The following is a 19,817-nucleotide window of genomic DNA, read 5'->3' as shown; positions in this document are numbered from 1 at the left end:
TAGTAGTTTTAGTTGCACACATAATTGTTTTTGGTTGGACACGATTATTGGGAAGTTACACACACGGTGATCATTTTTGTTGGCATCTATAGTAGTTTTAATTACGCACATATTTATTCTCAGTTGGATACGATCATTGGAAAGTTGCACACACAGCGATCATTTTTTATTGGCATCTATATTACTTCTAGATATTACGCACATAATTGTTCTCAGTTAGATTCGGTCATTCGGAAGTTACACACATGGTGATCATTTTTTTATTGGCATCTATAGTAGTTCTAGTCGCACACATAGTTGTTTTCAGTTGGACACGATCATTGAAAAGTTGCACACACGGGGTTCATTTTTGATTGACATCTATAGTAGTTCTAGTTGCACAAATAGTTGTTTTCAGTTGGACACGGTCATTGGAAAGTTGCACACACGGGATTCATTTTTGGTTGGCATCTATAGTAGTTCTAGTTGCACACATAGTTTTTTTTCAGTTGGACATGGTCATTGGAAAGTTGCACACACGGCGATCATTTTTTGTTGGCATCTATAGTAGTTCTAGTTGCACACATAGTTGTTTTCAGTTGGACACGGTCATTGGAAGTAGTTGGCAAGGGCAATAGAAGTAGTTGCACAAAATCTGCTAGGCAGTTGGCCAGGGCAACAGATAAAGTTGCACATCTCACTGACATGGTTTGTTGAATGGTGAAAAAATGCACATCCATAGACCATGAGGCTGCAGAAAAGTTGTCTACATGGAGTTGCACACTCTCGTCGGTATAGTCACACATGCATGGCCACAGAGTTGCACAATCTTATCGGCATAGTCGCACATGCATGACCATAGAGTTGCAGAATATCGTCCGGATAGTCGCACATGAATTGCCGGGGGAGGTGCTCACGCCCGGCCGCGGAGTTGCGCACTCTCGTCGGTATAGTCACACATGCATGGTCACAGAGTTGCACAATCTCGTTCGCATAGTCACACATAAATTGTCGTGAGAGGTGCTCACGCATGGCTGCGGAGTTGCACACTCTCGTCGGCACAGTCGCACATACATGGCCATGGAGTTGCACAACCTCGTCCACATAGTCACACATGAGTTTTTATGGGAGGTGCTCATGCCCAGCCACAGAGTTGCACACTCTCGTCGGCATAGTCACATATGCATGGCCACACAGTTGCACAATATCGTCTGCATAGTCGCACATGAATTGCTATGGGAGGTGCCCACGTCCGACCACGGAGTTGCACACTCTTGTGTTCATAGTCGCACATGCGTGGCCGTGGAGTTGGGACATTCTTACAGGATAGTCCCTCAAACGCGGTTGTAGAGGCTCACACGCGCGATGACTACCAGGCAGTTGGCCAGGGCACCGGGGCAGCAGATGAAATTGCACATTTCAATTTTAGAGAGTAGTATGGGGTGGTGCCACTAGTGAAAACTGCATGGCCTGGGCAACAAACGAAGTTGCACATCTCACTGGAAGGAGGCAATTTGGGGATGGAGGTACCATAGAGGAAAACTGCATGTCTACGGTGTACAAGAAAAGTTGCACATCCCTGTCAGGTAGTTGCACATCGACGGCTAGTCAGTTACACAAAACGGGGACAAAATTGCACAAAAAAAAGTTTGTCAAAATATATCCATGCGGGATCTAGTTTCGAAGAGCACATTGCGAGGATCTCAGTGGTGAAAGCGGATCTTAATTTCGATATTTGGTTCAAAAGTTATAGCTTTTTTAAGAAACAAAAATTAAAAAGCAAACTAGATGGTCAACTTCCTTTAGTGTATAACGGACCACGTACTTACCTTTTCCACCGGCCGCTCCCAAACTCTACCTGGCGCTTGAGCGCCCACAAGACGACTCCAATTTTAAAACCATGCAAAACACAACATGGTGCATGGTGGGCTGGGCCTAATATGTGAAACGGGATGTGTGCAATCTGTGTTCTTTCCATTTTACTGATTTGGTATATAACCAAACCTCCAGTTTTGTATCTTTTCTAAATCCTATACCACCATATATCAAAATTAACAGAAAATTTAGGCTCGGTTTGGTTTTCCTCATCTTGGTTTTTCAGTTCGTAAATCCACATATATTCCCTGAACCACACATACCCTCCTGCAACAACATCAATTATATATGGCAACGGCCACAGCGGAAATGCTCCCCTTTACATTCTTCCTTGCAAAAAAAGGTGATATCCTTGGCATAATAGGTGGAGAGTTAATTATTATTATTATTGTTATTATTATTATTCGTATTATTAGTACTATTATTATTATTATGTATATAAAGTGAACATATTTTTATTTCTGGATAATATGATAAACGAGACATATCCATGGTAGGCATGTAAATAATTCACCATTTAGGTACATCACTTTGCAGCGAACAGAACTACATACTGCATTGCCATCTATGATATCATCTTTGTTATTTTATCAGGTCGACATGCCCACCTATCTTATCTATATACGCAGTAGGTGAAGTTGCACCCCCGGTTGATGCACTGTCCTGTCCAAGTGCATCTGGTCGCATCTTTCGGGCACCCAAGCTGAGCGAACGCTACACGGCTGTCGAAGCTACACTCCGCGCGGTCGCACGGACAAGGCGGCTCGGGTTTGTTCTTGCACCCGATGATATATATGGCTTGTACAATCATCTCTCGCCTTAGCTGTAGCAAAGAAGAAGAAGAGAATTAGTGGGATATAAAAACCATGCATGCATGGCCGCAGATTAATTTGTAGCTACACTATACATTTAATTTGTGAAGCAACGTAGGCATTACATGGACGAATGGGCACGTACCTGGTGCTAGCACGAGGAGGAGGAGGAGGAGGAGGAAGGCGAGAGGTAGCGGCAGCGTCAGGGCGTTCGGCCTCATCGTCTTTGGCTAGCTGGCTAGATGTGATGGAGCCTCTTCTTGTTGATGGTTTGCAGAATCGTGAGCTGTGACTTGTGAATGCAGGAGAAGCGAAGAAGGCGCGGGAGCCTTTTATAGCGGACATTGCAACAAATTCTGAGTATATGCCGGTGCTTTACAGTTGCGCCGCACCACTGCACATGGAGCGAGGCGTGTACGTAGCTCCTAGTGCTAGTAACTATCGTGTGTGCAGCAGCGGTGCCTTTCCACGCCGTGCCACTGGCGAGAGGTGAAGAAATTGAAATGTCTTAGCGCTAGTAGTTTCACGCGCATCATCTGGATGCTCCATGGATCAATCAATTCAAGCTGCTGCTGGTACCTAGCTAGGCCGGCCGAGCTAGAGACATCAGACACCAACTAGTAGTACGGTACGGTGGCTTTTCTGCCTCGGCCACCGGCGAGGTGACAAAACGGAAACGCCTCGGTGCTTGTCTCACCGGCGCCGATCCATCCGTCTAGCTAGCATTGCCGGCCGCTGCTCCTATATCAACTTGGACGGTGTAGCTTTTCCCTTTTCTGGGTTTGGCTTGGGAGGCAGGAGAAGGGGAGCGCGCGATGTGACGCGAACGGCCATTGCCGATGCGATGCCATGCTCGACACCGACTGAGAGAGACTGCCAGCTTCTTCTGAATGCTACTATCTTCTTTAGCAGCAGAGTCACCACCAGCTGAGAACGCAGACACGCATGAGTGGATCTTGCATGGTGCGGTGGAGTGTACTGTGCACGTACACCCACTTGCTATCAGTAGTAAGTAGTAGTACTTGGGTGGGACGCGGCTAATCTGCACCCGAGCTCATATGCTCCTGCATGAACAGTAAAATCGAATTTTTTTTAAAAAAAATTCAAAAAATTCCAAATTATTTTTGAGTGAAACATTGACAAAAGTTCTAAGTGCCTGCAAAAATTCGTTGTGAAATCACATTCCTAGAAGGCGTGGCAAAAAAAACAAAAAAACTACTCTGAAAAAGCTACTTTCAAACGCATTTTGAAGCACTGAATTTGTTTTTTTTGCCACGCCTTCTAGGAATGTGATTTCATGACGAATCTTTGCAGGCACTTAGAAGTTTTGTCAATGTTTGTCCCAAAAAAAATTGGAATTTTTTGAATTTTTTTTGATTTTGTTTCGATTTTACTGTTCATGCGGGAGCATATGAGCTCGGGTGCAGAATGGACTTTTCGTACTTGGGTGTTCCTTTGCACGCAGCATTGATTGGAAATGGACTGACGGCTCGCATCGATCGTTCCCGCTGAAGAGAAAGCAAGGCTGCTGGCTACTTGTACACGGAAAGGTCCTGCCTCGGTCGCTTGCTTGCTTGCTGCGACAGGCTACCGTAGCTGTGCAACGCTGGCTCGGAGAAGCACTAGCACTACACTAGCTTAGCTTCTGGTGCGGTGCCACGGGATAAGGCCAACTCCACCACGCGACCCCAAACAGACGTTCGTTTTGTCCGGTTTCTCTTCGTTTGGATAGGGATTTAGGGTCGTATCCGGGCCTGTCCTGGGATGCGGTGGCCGTGCGCACAGCGCGCAACCGCATCCATTTGCCCCATCCTGTCCGTCAGGGCAAAAAATGCTCAAATTTGCATCAAAACTAGTTTCCAACCCAAATATTTGTCTGAAAATTAAAATAGTTTTACAACCCAATTGAAAATGTCTTTAATAAAATAGTTTTACAACCAAATCGAAATTGTCTTGACTGAACATAAATTGGACCAATACATCTATTGGTTGCCAATGTGATCCCAGACGTGCTCAACCAAGTCATTTTGAATATTCAAATGAGTGTGCCAATCACGCATCTCACGGTGGAATTGGACAAACTGTTCAAATGTGGCCGGGTCTTGGTGCAGGGGCTCAATATTTTCACCTTGATAATCAAATCCTTGGTCGAAGATACTCTCATCACGCTCGTCCTCGACGATCATGTTGTGCATGATCACACAAGCAGTCATCACCTCACAAAGCTTCCTTTCATCCCATGACAGTGCAGGGTTTCGAACGATAACCCACCGGGATTGAAGCACACCAAAAGCACATTCCACATCCTTTCTAACACTCTCTTGCATTTGGGCAAATCTCTTTCTCTTCTCACCTTGGGGTTTCGAGATTGTCTTCACAAAAGTTGACCACTGAGGATATATACCATCTGCTAGATAGTATCCCTTGTTGTACTGGTGGCCATTGATCTCAAAGTTGACAGGTGGGGAGTGGCCTTCTGCAAGCCTCGCGAAGACTGGAGAACGCTGCAGCACGTTGATATCATTGTGAGAACCTGCCATACCGAAGAAAGAATGCCATATCCAAAGATCTTGCGATGCCACCGCTTCTAATATGACAGTGCACCCGTTAACATGCCCCTTGTACTGGCCCTGCCAAGCAAATGGACAGTTCTTCCACTCCCAATGCATACAATCTATGCTGCCAAGCATGCCTGGAAAGCCTCTAGCTGTGTTGGTCGCCAACAATCTCTCTGTATCAGCGACAGTTGGCTGCCTCAAGTACTCTAGGCCAAACACCTCGATCACAGCCTGACAAAACTTGTACATTGACATCAGACATGTTGTCTCACTCATACACACATACTCGTCCACTAGATCGCCTGGAATACCATATGCAAGCATGCGGATGGCCGCGGTGCATTTCTGGTAAGAGGAGAATCCAAGCTTGCCAAGGGCATCCGTATTGCACTCGAAGTATGGGTCATGAGCAACCACACCCTCTCGGATACGATTGAACACATGTCTTGCCATACGAAAACGGCGACGAAATTTATCCGGCTTGAAGAGCGGGGTGTTGGCAAAGTAATCGACATAGAGCAGGGCGTGGCCTCTCTCCCTGTTGCGGTTCAGGTTGGGAGCACGGCCAGGGAGTGACCCCCTGTACCAAGGAAGCTGCCGTTGAATATGGTCGTGAACGACCAGTGCAGCAACCACAAGATCTTCATCATCCGACGACAAATCATCCGATGAACAAAGGAAGTGATGAAAGAAAAACTCGTCTCCACTGTCCATACCTTTGTTGGCAAAAGGTCGAACACCTTGCGGTCGTGGTGGCGAAGAGGCCGCGATAATCACCTCAACGCAGCAGGGGTGGTTGCCGGCCGGCTACTGGCCGCTCTTGAGCTCTCGTCGGAATCTGCCTCGGCCGTCGTGGTCCGTCGCCGGCAGTCATGTCCCCTCCGCCACCGGCAAGGACGGCGACGGCCAAACCTCCCCCGATAGACGACCAAAACTACGGCGAAAGCGCGGGCGTGGTGGCGGTCATGTCGAGACGTGGTTTGGTATGGACGGCGGGGGGCTACGCTGTGAGGAGGCGGCCGGAGAATAGGGGCGGCGCCGGCGGCGGGGCGGGGCGGGAGAGAGGGTGAAGCATTGGGAGTGGAGGGACTGCTAGTGTCCCCGACAGGCTAGCCATGGGGGGACAAGGGCGTGCGTTGCGGCCGTCCGCGCGCGTCCGTTTCACCCCAAACCAAGCGCAAGTTTGGGCCGGGGATGGGTCGAAAACAGACGGAATCTGGACATTTGTCCGTTTGAGGCCGTGCGCTGGGCCGCCTCTTTTGTCCCTTTTACCCCAAACGGACGGAGCCAGACAGGATAGGGTCGCACGGTGGAGTTGGCCTAAGGTTTGGTGGCAGAGTGTTCATGAACTCAACAGCACACAGCGCGACAAATAAACTACGCTTATACTACTAATGAAGTTCATGCAGTGCTGCTCTAACATCATAAGGATGAAGTGCATAGGATTTTTTTTCTCGAATACGCACAAACATGCCTATCATCACACTAAAGAAGAAGCGGCAAAGAAGCCGGATACAAGGCCTTCCAGCCATTACAATGTTAATCACGAGAATTAGCCTCCACATCCACCACCCACACCCACCCTGGCTACTATGATACATGTTTCCCTAGTCCAACCTCATGCCAATGACAACAAGGCAAGCCATAGAGCAATCAACCCATGTCACAACCAACGCCGAGACCTCTACAACAAGACCAAAACCCAAGGCTAACACATACCAACGTACCGCCACCCATTTGCGCCAAGAGAAAATCGGCAAGTGAATGGCAGAGCCTGAGCGAACCTAGGGAAGGTACTGTCGTGAGAGCACCGGAGATGGCGTACATTGCGCCCATGAGGCCCATGCCCAAAGTGGCACCCGACTGACTCGAGCCACACCAACGAGACTCCTCGAGCAACAAGACGGCACCTTCAAGAAGGTAACGACACCTTGACACCGCCGCCGCCGTCCGGTCCGGAGGCCAGACCAAGACAAGGGTTTCCCCGAGCTCAGGGAAGGGAGTCCGATCAGGTCCAACACAAAAGGAAGGGAACGGCGCCCGCGGGCGTTGCCGTTGTGAGCCTCGTCTCATAGTAGGGATTTCTCCCAACCCAGATCAAAGAACCCAACGCCCACCGGAGCCGCAAGAGAAGACTAACCACCGCATCTAGAAGAGTCACATTTAGCATGATAGTAGCCTCCGCCACTAGTCCAGCCCCAGATCCGGACAAACTCGCCGCTACCAGCACACCACCTCGAGCACCGCCGCTGCGCTGCCACCCTTAATCCGTGGCACACCGCCACCACCACGGACTCGCGGATGCCAGCCAGAGCAGCCACGCCCCAGCCTGCCCGCCACACATGGAGACCCGCCTTGGAAGCCACCGCCTCCGCCGGATCTGGGTCGGTCGGACACCAGAAACGGGGCCATCCCATAACCCCGATGTCGGGAACCGCAAGCCTCCTCGCTACCGCTCCTCCGCGTCCCCGGGGCCGCCGCCCCGGCATACCCGTGCAGGCGAGCCGCCATCTCCATCCCCAGCCAAGACCAGTAGTCACTAGCGCCACCACGAGAAGGAGCCGCCCCCAGCGCTGTTTGGCAGCGGGAGCCCACCACCGCGAAGCAGATGTCGGCGGCAATGGTGGAGGGGGTGTTGGAAATATGAGCAATTTACCGAATTATTTTATTAACAGAAATACTAGATAAAGCATGACTAGTATAGCAGCGATAAAACAAGCCATGCAATTTGACAGAGAGAAGGTAAACTGCATCTTCATATATGAATCGTAACTAAACATATCTAGAGCGGACATCATAGCAAGTTGCATATATGAAATAGAGTCTAACATATCTAGGGCAAATAGTAGAACAAGAAACTGTAGCAGGACCTCTAATAGAAAGAGTAAGAACACGTACGAAACAACAGCAACGGTAGCACTAGACTTGGTGTCCGTGTCCTTGCCAGCCATGTCATCGAGGAGGTTGTCGACGTCGGGGAAGAAGTCGTCGTCGGGGAAGTCATTGTCGGAGTCCGTGACGAAGAAGTCAGTAGTCGCGCTGAGCGCTCCCCAAAAACCTTATCACCCTTCTCCCGTACAGGACTCAAACATTTAGACATCGGCTCGGCTCATTCCCGCAACCCGCGGCGCGGCACGACGAGGCGTAGCGAGGCGGACGACGGAGGAGGAGCGCGCGTGGATGTCCCTCTTGTTCTCATGCTCATACATGTGGGGAAAGAACCTCCCTTATAAACAGGTCCAACTCCCTCTAAACTAGCAATGTGGGACTAAACTTCAGTTCCACCTCTTGCCTTGCACGAATGGGCTGCGTGGGCCTCTAGGATTTATTAGGAATCTCTGAAACTGCTATTGGGCTGGCCCATAATAGACAAAATTCTAGAAATCCCCCACCAGATCCCAGAGGCACAGAAAATTTACCTTTGGTTCCAAAACACTGTTTTATATACCGGTACTGCAGTGGAGGCTGTTAAGTTGAACTTCCACCTAGAACTCTATGCTACACTAGTAAGCAACTTGAAAATGGACTGGGCCTTTAACTGCAAGTTTTCTGCGAATCTAACTTCACACAAAGCCTTGACCGATACGTGGCTACCGTGGGTCTTCCCCGCGGGTGGAGCTTATGCGTCATACTTCGAGACCTTTCATGAGTTTACTAGAGAGAACCCTACTCTCATAGATTGCGATGTTTAACAATCAGACTCATATAGGTGCGTTCTTCAAAAGATGTTCTGCAGGACAACATCTCTGCTTCAAAGAGCTACTTAGAACACATTAAGATATACATCAACCTGCCATGCAGATTAGGAGAGTATTGCATCTTCATGGAGTGGTATTTTTAACAGTAAGGGTACTCTCCTCCCAGTTGACCAACAACTTGTCTTCCACATCTAATTCACGGGATCTCCGATCACAAAGAATAGGTTACCATTGTGAACAACTCATATTGTGGGTCTCATACTCATCTCCCTCGATGCATTATCTATCACATTACGTGATAGACCCTTAGTGAAAGGATCTGCCAGATTTTTAGACGTTTGGATATAATCCAATGCAATAACTCCGGAGTTTCTCAGTTTTCTGACAGACTTTAACCTTTTCTGAACGTGTCTTGATGACTTCATGTTATCCTTTGAGCTGTTCACTTTCGTGATCACAGTTTGATTGTCGCAGTTCATAAGGATACCCGGTACATGTTTCTCAACAACCGGTGAAGCCAATCTGCTTCGACCGTAGCTGTATCTAGTGTTGTGAGTTCTGCTTCCATTGTTGACCTCGTTAAGATGGTCTGCTTGCAAGACTTCCAAGAAACAGTGCCACCTCCATGAGTGAATACATATCCGCTCGTGGCCTTTATCTCATCAGCATCTGAGATCCAGTTTGAGTCACTATACCCTTCAAGCACCTTTGGATGCCCAGTGTAGTGAATTCCATAATTCGTAGTGCCTTTCAAATAACGCAAAATTCTCTCTAGAGCTTTCCAATGCACATCTCCTGGTTTTGAGACAAACCGGCTTAGTTTGCTAACAGCAAAAGAGATGTCAGGTCTTGTAGCACTGGCTAAATACATAAGCGAGCCAATAATCTGAGAATAATTCAATTTGTCTCTAGTAATTCTTCGATTCTTTCGAAGCAGCACACTAGCATCATATGGTGTTGGAGAGGGCTTGTAGTCACTGTAGCCAAAGCGACTCAAGATCTTTTCCACATAGTGAGATTGAAGCAATGTAATCCCACCATCTTTGTCTCTCAACAACTTGATGTTCAGAATGACATCAGCCACTCCTAAATCCTTCATCTCAAAGCAGCGAGATAGGAAATCCTTGACCTCCTTAATAACATTCAGATTTGTTCCGAAAATCAGTATGTCATCAACATACAAGCAAAGTAACTCTCTCGCCCCCACCATGGCGATAGTACACACATTTTTCAGCTTCGTTCACAACAAAGCCTACAGCTGTTAAAGTTCTTTCGAACTTCTCATGCCACTGTTTTGGTGCTTGCTTGAGTCCATACAAAGACTTCAGCAACTTGCACACTTTCCCTTGGTGACCATCTGTTACAAACCCATCTGGTTGTTCCATATAAATTTCCTCGTCCAACTCTCCATTTAGGAAAGCAGTCTTAACATCCATTTGATGAACCATGTGAGGTAGCTAGTGAAGTAGAACTCGAATAGTGGTCAGTCGAGCCATAGGTGAGTAAGTATCAAAGAACTCTTCACCTTCCTTTTGGGTATAACCCTTAGCCACGAGCCAAGCCTTGTACTTTTCAATAGTACCATCAGGCCTAAGCTTCTTCTTGAATACCCATTTGCATCCTATAGGTTTGCACCCATAAGGACAATCATTTATCTCCCAATTTTCATTCACCAAGATGGAATCCATCTCGCTACGAACTGCTTCCTTCCAGTAGTCAGCATCTTCAGATGAATAGGCCTCTGAAATAGAACTGGGAGTGTCATCTATGAGATACACAAGAAAATCATCACCAAAGGACTTTGCAGTCCTCTGTCTCTTGCTCCTAGTAGGAACTTCATTGTTTTCCTCCACAGGACTTTCAAAGTGTTCCATCGAAATGGCAGGTTCAGTAATTGTAACTGGTTCCTGATTCGATGAACTAGGCATCTCCTGATTAGATGAGGTAGCCATATCCTTCATGGGAAAGATATCTTCAAAGAAAGTCGCATCATTCAACTCCATGATTGTACCGACATGCATGTCAGGTACCTCAAATTTTATAACCAAGAATCTATAACCAATGCTATGAAAAGCATATCCCAGGAAAACACAATCCACAGTTTTTGGTCCCAACTTCCGCTTCTTTGGAATTGGCACATTGACTTTCGCCAAACAACCCCAGGTTCGTAGATAAGAGAGCTTTAAAATTTTCTTCTCCCATTCCTCGAATGGAGTTATCTCTTTGTTCTTTGTGGAAACTTGGTTTAGGACATGACATGCAGTCAATATCGCCTCCCCCCACCATGCCTTTGGAGAGACCCGATGTGTCTAACATGGCGTTAACCAAATCAGTTAGAGTACGATTCTTTCGTTCGGCCACCCCATTTGACTGAGGTGAATAGGGAGGCGTCCTCTCATGGATTATACCATGTTCCACACAAAAGGAATCAAATTCATTTGAGAAATACTCTCCACCACGATCGGACCTAAGCCTCTTGATCTTTCGATCAAGTTGGTTTTCCCCTTCAGCTTTATATATCTTGAAGTAGTTCAAAGCCTCATCCTTAGATTTCAGAAGATACACATGGCAGTATCTAGTGGAGTCATCAATCAACGTCATAAAATACTTCTTTCCACTTTTTGTCAAAACACAATTCATTTCACATAGATCTGAATGTATGAGCTCTACTGGTGCAAGATTTCTCGTTTCCGCAGTCACATGAGACTTACGAGGTTGCTTAGCTTGCACACACACTTGACACTTAGATCCCTTGACAGTGGTGAAACTAGGGATTAAGTTTAACTTTGCTAGTCGCGACATGAAACTAAAGTTAACATGACAGATATGTGAATGCCACACATTTGATTCACTATTGTTGCAAACGTGATTAACAACTTTATTGCAAACGTCCGATAAGGATAAACAAAATAGGCCTCCTGACTCATAGCCTTTACCAACAAAGGTTCCATACTTGGAAATTACAAATTTATTCAACTCAAAGACAAGCTTGTAGCCATCTCTACACAGAAGAGATCCGCTAACAAGATTTTTATTGACGGAGGGGACATAAAGCACGTTCTTCAGCCGCACGATCTTCTCCGAAGTAAACTTCAGATCGACCGTGCCAACACCACGAACAAAAGCACTTGAACCATTGCCCATCAGCACGGTTGAAGTCCCTGCGGTCTGATAAGATGAAAACATGGAAATATCACCGCATATATGCACATTAGCACCCGTGTTAATCAACCAATTAGGAGAATGACATACTGAAAGAATAGTGAGAAATATACCATACCCATCATCCTTCATGTCATTGTATCCAATGACAACATTAGCGGTCTTGCCGCCTTTCCTAGGATAACGCTTGTCATAGCGATTAGGGCAACTAGGAGCCCAATGATCAGGATCCCCACACACATGACAAACACCTTTCTTCTTGTCATTCTTCTTCTTGAAGTTCGTGTGCTGCACAACCTTGTTCTTCCCATCAAACTTTGCTTTACCATCAAACTTGCCCTTGTTCTTGAACTTGTGGGGCTGGAAGTTCTTCTTCTGTACCAGATTGGCACTAGAACCTCCCTCAATACCTCGAGCACGGTTGTCCTTTGCTCTCGCCTTTTCTTCCACATCAAGAGTACCAATGAGATCCGTAATGGAAAACTCCTGCCTCTTATGCTTCAGTGAGGTAGCAAAGTTCCTCCAAGTGGGAGGAAACGTAGTGATGATACCTCCGACAATAAACTTGTCCGGTAGGATACAATTGAAGTGCTCAAGTTCTCTAGCAAATGACTGTATCTCATGAGCTTGCTCAACCACGGAGAGCTCTTCAGTCATCCTGTAGTCATAGAATTGCTCCATGATGTACAGCTTAGTGCCAGCATCCGAAACCCCAAATTTGGCCTCGAGTACGTCCCACATATCTTTTCCATTATCAATTGACGCATAAGCATCAACTATGTTCTCACCATGAACACTCAAGAGAGCAGCCTTAAAAAAGGTATCCATTTTCTGAAAAGCTTGTGCCTGTTGAGCATCTTGCTCTCCTTCAGGTTTACCAAGAGGGGCGTCATAGCAACTCATGGTTTAAAACCATAAGACTACTCTCATGCGCCACCTCTTATAGTGGATACCCTCAAACATAGGAGGTCTCATGGAAGCAGCAAAACCACTTGGGGTAAATTGCCTATAATAAGGTTTTTGGATTGTTGGAGATATGAGCAATTTACTGAATGATTTTATTAACAGAAATACTAGATAAAGCATGACTAGTATAGAAGTGATAAAACAAGCCATGCGATTTGACAAAGAGAAGGTAAACAACATCTTCATATATGAACCGTAACTAAACATATCTAGAGCGGATAGCATAGCAAGTTGCATATATGAAATAGAGTCTAACATATCTAGGACAAATAGTAGAACAAGAAACTGTAGCGGGACCTCTAATAGAAAGAGTAAGAACACGTACCGAACAACAGCAGCGGTAGCACTGGACTTGGAGTCGGTGTCCTCGCCAGCCACGTCGTCGAGGAGGTTGTCAACGTCAGGGAAGAAGTCGTCGTCGGGGAAGTAGTCATCGGAGTCCGTGACGAAGAAGTCAGTAGTCGCGCTGAGCGCTCCCCAAAAACCATATCACCCTTCTCCCGTATAGGACACAAAAGGTGAGGTTTTGGAGGCCTACTGTCCCGACCTACGGTGCACGCCGCGAGCCGGGATTGGGAACATCGTAGGAGCAGCGCAGTGCTCAGAAACCAGTGGCGAGAGGAAGAAGTAGTTCTGGTGCGTCTCTCTCAGAGGAGCGACCTCCCTTCTATAGGCGCAAGAGAAGGAGGCGAGAGGGCAGCGACGGGAGGTGAAACAAAGAGACGGAGATGAAGTGAACAGCCAGCAGTCGAAGGGCTATACCGTTTGCATTCAAACTCCACTATCGCAAAAATCTTTTCAGCTTCTGTCTGACCTTTTGTATACCCATAGTGCGTGGGAAAAATTTAGACATCGACTCGGCTCATTCCCGCAACCCGCGGCGCGGCACGTCATGACGAGGCGTGGCATGGCGAGGTGGGCGGCGGAGGAGGAGCGCGCTTGGATGTCCCTCTTGTTCTCATGCTCATACATGTGGGAAAAGAACCTCCCTTATAAACAGGTGTAAGTCCCTCTAAACTAGCAATGTGGGACTAAACTTTAGTTCCACCTCTTGCCTTGCACGAATGGGCTGCGTGGGCCTCTAGGATTTATTAGGAATTTCTGAAACTGCTATTGGGCTGGACCATAATAGACAAAATTCCAGCAGGGGGAGCACAGATGGGGGAGTTCTAGGTGGCGGCGGGGTTGCGTTCTCGGAGTCACGGATCAATGGAGGAAGGAGTACATTGGGAAACTAGATACAAGTTTTGTCACAATTAGGTTTCAGTAACCATCTTATTCGGTGTGGTTTCAGTATATACTACCAAATAAACAAAATTGACATGAACTTTAAAATAAGGCAACAATCTTATTTTCTTCCTAAATTCTCATGATGAAATATCGTCGTAGCCATTATGTTTGCAAACAGGCCGAACCGTAGACATCAACCTCAATGACCACCCACGGCTACCTAAGGCCCTGCTTGGTTCATAAGTCTTAGGACTTTTTCTAATCCCAACTAAAAAGTCACTAGTCCCTAAAAAGTCACTCCCTGTTTGTTTCCAGAGACTAAAAAGTCCCTAGTCCCTCCCTAGAGGTTATTAAATGACCATGTTACCCCTAGTATACAGAAAAATAACACCAAACAACACCATAGGGGCGGCGGGGCAATGGGTGCAGGGAGGGGCATTGTTGGAAAAGTCTCAAAAAGTCCCAAAAAAAGACTCTCCTTAAGAGTTTTCTTCATTTAGTCCCAAAAAGCAACTTTTAGTCCCTAGTAGTCCCTCCTGTTTGGTTAAAAAGTCTTTAAGAGGAACTTTTTCTAGTCCCTACACCAAAAAGTTCCTGAAAACAAACACCCCCTAATTATCATACAAACGAAAGAGTTTCCTCCCATATGATTTTTCTTAGTTTACACAATTACTAGTATTTTTTCTATCAAATCTACTATGAATCGAGCGAACCAGCAGTCGACAAGTGAACGGGCCGCTGAAAATCTAAACTGCCAAAATTTTAAAACTATGCAAAACACGACATGGCGCATGGTGGGCTGGGCCTAATATGTGAAATGGGATGTGTGCAATCTGTGTTCTTTTCATTTTACTGATTTTCTTGGTTTATAACCAAAGTTAAATATCATTTCTAAATCCTATACCACCATATACCAGAACTAACAGAAATTTTGGATCGGTTTGGTTTTGTTGAGTATATTGATTGTTCGCAAAAATAGGATAACACAGGATATTATTTTAGCTTGTCTTGTACTTCAAAATGGTCATGTACTTCTATATATATATGTCCACGAGTCTCAAGCAATACAACAACGATTTCATCAATTTTTCTATTCCTTTCTAACATGGTATCATCCTTACCTCGATCATAAACCCTAGCTGCCGCTGCTTCCGCACCGCGCCACCCCTTGATCCGGGTTTCTCTCTTATGTCGGTCGACTTGATTGATGTTTCTTTTTGGTTCTCCGATTTATAGATTGGTTTGCGTCGTCCGCCGTCGTTCGTCATCAACAACACGTGTCTATTTCATCAGCATCTTCATCGGCTCCCCGACAGAATCGGTTGCCACACGGGGCCTCGGGCCATACGCACGCGCGTCGTGTACGCTGGTACGGTGGTCGCTCGCGCTGGCCTGTCGGGCTGGCCGCGTCGCGTGCATACTCACGCGCCCCGCACAGGCGTGCTACTGGCTGCCCATTAATGCATGCCGCATGGCCGTTTTATGCATGATGTGTGCATCCTGGCTGCCCGTACATGTTGCATCCCATGCGGACTATTTTACGTCCCGTCGTCTGGATAATCCGATGTACGTCTCCGCATGATTTAGTGAAGACAACGTCATGTTTACACCCCTCTTCACCGATCGAGCAATAGGTTGCAGTTACGTCGTCCCTTAGGACCGCAGCGTCGCCGCCTTGTGGTTCTTTCCGTGGTTGCACCGATCCACGCCATCGCTGCGTCGTCCCTTCGGGCCGTAGCGCCACGGCACATGGTCCCCGCCGCCGCCGTGAGGCCGTTTACGTGGTTGCACCAACCCGCGTGATGCCGTTGCGTCGCCCCTTCGGACCGTAGTGCCGTGGTCCGCAGCTAACCGCCGCCTCGAGGCCGTCCGCTCCAGGCCGTCCTCGAGGATGCACCCACCCTCCCGCTGCCATTGCGTCACTCCGTCGAGCCGTAGTGAGCTTGGCACGCGGTCCCTGCAACCGTCCTGAGGTCTTTCCCGCGGCCCCAACTCGCGCCCTGCCGCCTCGTCGCCTCTTCAGGCCGTAGCGTCACGGCGCGCTGTCCACTCCGCCGTCCCCGCGCGCCGACTTCTACATGGTATGCTTCGCGCCACCTCCTTAGGCGTGGGAACGCCGCCGTCCGTGCCGGTCTTCATCACGCTGTTGGGTTCTTCCTCGCCTACTTCGAGGACCGCTGCCGCGCTTCTGACCTAGCCGCCGCCTCCTCCTCAGGCCGCTGCCGCCGCTCTTCTTCCCGATCCATGGCGACTTCCTCGACACCGGCCACCACGACTCAACATCGACCACGGCATTCTTCGCACGGCTAGCTCGACCACGACTACACCACCATACGCCCTCGGCTATATCGACAAATGGCACAAAGGGCTACCACCTTGCTTGAGCAACCTTGTCGGTTTTCCCTCCAGCCACGACTTTCACGAAGCATCGACCGTTACGACTGTGGGGGTGGGGTGGTTTCCGTCGGCTTCACTTTGGATTCTTCTCCAGTCTCACCGTCTGCGTTGCTACCATTGTGACTGCGGGGGATGTTGAGTATATTGATTGTTAGGAAAGATATGATAGCATAGGATATTATTCTACCTTGTCTTGTACTCGAAAATGATTATGTACTCCTATATATATGCCCACGAGGCTCAAGCAATACAACAACGATTCTATCAATCCCTCTCTATCCATTTTAACAAGTTTTCCTCATCTTGGTTATTCGGCTCGTAAATCCACATATATTCCCCGAACCACACATACCCTCCCGCAACAACATCAATTACATATGGCAACGGCCATAGCGGAAACAATGCTCCCCTTTACATTCTTCCTTGCAAAAATAGGTGATATCCTTGGCATAATAGGTGGAGAGTTAATGCTTATAATAATAATAATAATAATAATTACCATATATATACATATACATAAATACTGATATATATATATATATATATATATGTATATGTGTGTCTATATATACATATATATATATATATATATGTGTGTGTGTCTATATATATATATATATATATATATATATATATATATATATATATATACACATATACTGTAGGAGAGGGATTTTCTATCATAGCTTACTGTAGAAATAGCTATCAGAACCGTCGGACTCTGCCTCAAGATTCGAACCGAAGTGTGGTCCGGTTCCTTTTCTTTTCCTTTTGTAGATTTTTGAATGGTGTAGCCCGCCCCACGTGCTGACACCTTTACAGAGGAATACTGACAGGGCCTGTCCCATGTGGTGGTGACTCGCTCTTGGACCAACTCGTCGGTCATGGGCGTGTGCAATGGAGGTTCCACACTGTCCGTTGAACTTGCATACCGGTTCCTGCCTGTTGGGTCGAGTAGGGCCTGACAGCAGGTGCACGTTGTGTGAGCCTGCCTTTTTTCAATCACGTGATATAGCTTACCTAAATAGCTTTGCATGCGCGGAACATATAATTAATTCGTATGGTCTGTCACGATGGAGCACTAAACTCTGCACTACTTCATCCTTGCCATAGTGTTTTTTTAAGGGAAACTGCCATAGCACTATTTCGTTTAATTTTCCCAAAAAACAAATTAAAAAAACGGCCTTAGATAAGGATTTAACTAGTGATATTTATCAACAAAATCGGCAAAGGTGAGACCGTGAGATGTCGGCCATCGCAAATTTTATTCCAGATCCAAGTATAATTTTGATGGTTCATTTGAGGTGAGACGTTGACTCTTCACAAATTGTATTCCAGTTTCAACTATAGTTTTGACGGTTCCACGGAGGTGGGACGTCGGCCCTTCGCAAATTCTATTCTACTTGCAAGTATAGTTTTGACGGTTCCGCAGAGGTGAAACGTCGGTCCTTTCAAGTATAATTTTGATGGTTCCGCGGAGGTGGGACGCCGGCCATTCACAATTTGTATTCCAGTTCCATGTATAATTTTGACGGTTCCACGGAGATGGGAGTTCATCCCTTTGCAAATTCTATTCCAGTTCTGAGTATAGTTTTGACGGTTCCGCATAGGTGGCAAATTCTGTTCCAGTTCCAAGTATAATTTTGACGGTTCCGTGGAGGTCCTTCTAGTTCCGAGGAGGTCGAACGACGGTTCCTACATGAAGACGGTTCCAATATTTCCACGAGGAGGTCCTTCCAGTTCCGAGGAGGTCGAACGACGGGTCCAATGTTTATTTTTTCCTTTAAAGTTTAAACTTAACGATGTATGAGTTTCAAGTGTAGATGTGTACATACTATTTTTGGGTCCCTGTATAGACTTGAACTACTAGTGGAGCTTCCCTCAAGTCTTGTATTAGTACTACTGTACTCACTACTATTTCGCTTTGCCTTGTTCATTCATCCAAACACGCTGACACGCACCAACCAGGAGAGAAAAAATGGCTGGTGCTACTTGACGATGACGTCCAGATGGTGGCCTCATGGGCACCCGCGCAGCACAGAAATAGTAGAGGAACAAATTAATCAGTGAGAAATTTAGGCTGTCACGTGGGAAACATCTTTCAGTCAAATATGGCATCTGACGTGGTTAGACCCACTGCCATCTGCTAGCGCCAGACGGACCACCAGCATATGGACCCCAATAGCTCAGTACTTTCCCTGGCACGCGAGCCACAAAATCTCCATCAAATCCCTCAACATTTATCCTCCTTCCCTCCCTGCACGAATCACAGAGCACTCGGGTGTGGCTCCGATAGCTATGTCTGCAGCAAGTTATGATAGACACAATTTTGCCTATATATACTAAAACTTGCGGCATACATTAAACCGGTGACAGAACTTGGTTTGGATGTGCATCTATGGTGCTAACTACGCTTCTATACGTGCAGGGTGCTGATGTGGTGTGCCAGCATGGAGCAGGGCCCACCCATTAGTGAATAGGAGGCAGGGACGAGGGCATGTTACCTTACTTTTTTTTTGCGAAAACCCTCCTAAAATTTTATTTTTATCACGAAAAAGCCGCTTGAAGTTTTTTTCCTCAAAACAATGGAAGGTGTCCATTGGGCCCCAACCATCAGGACACATTACAAGGAGGAAGATAATATGCAAAATATTGCGCCACCCAGGTTCTAACAGAAGACCTGTGAGACTACAGCCTGCCGGGCTAGCGAACAGATCAAGTACCATTTGATGCATGCACATAAGTCTTAAATGGGCTGCTGTCACGGCGGCCCTTTTTCACATGTTAGTTATTTTCCCTTAGAAATATTTTTATTTTGCTAGCCCAGTTATAGAGCAGTTGGACTGCCTAAAGAATTCTTCCCCCATGTTAGGGTTTGCTTCTCTCGGCGGCACCCGTGGCCGCCGTTGAGATCGTAACTTCTTCCCTCTCGTCGATCTGATCTAGGGGATCTTTTCTGTGTCACGAAGGCTCGGGCTAGGGTTCCTTCCTGTCATACCCGGTGCTTTCGAGATCGGGTAAGAGAAGATGGTTGCGGAAGTTGGGGGCAAGTCAGTGGAGTCTGGCTGCTCTTTGTCCACAATGGAGATAGAGAGATTGATGACGGAGCTCGATCTCCAAGAGGATGATATGGACGACGT

At 47.0% G+C, this 19,817-nt stretch overlaps 1 long non-coding RNA gene across 1 annotated transcript; it reads right to left on the bottom strand.

Moving 5' to 3' along the window:
- Positions 1–2,325: 2,325 nt before the first annotated feature.
- On the bottom strand, positions 2,326–3,164 carry LOC123161084 (uncharacterized). The gene is made up of 2 exons (XR_006480531.1): positions 2,812–3,164; positions 2,326–2,677 (listed from the first exon to the last, which is right to left on the bottom strand). It is a non-coding gene; the product is annotated as an uncharacterized lncRNA (long non-coding RNA).
- Positions 3,165–19,817: the final 16,653 nt, after the last annotated feature.

This window comes from Triticum aestivum, chromosome 7B, assembly GCF_018294505.1.
Source record: "Triticum aestivum cultivar Chinese Spring chromosome 7B, IWGSC CS RefSeq v2.1, whole genome shotgun sequence".
NCBI classification, from domain to species: Eukaryota; Viridiplantae; Streptophyta; class Magnoliopsida; order Poales; family Poaceae; genus Triticum; species Triticum aestivum.
Note: the sequence above shows the minus strand (reverse complement) of the source record. Positions and strands in the feature narration are given on the sequence as shown.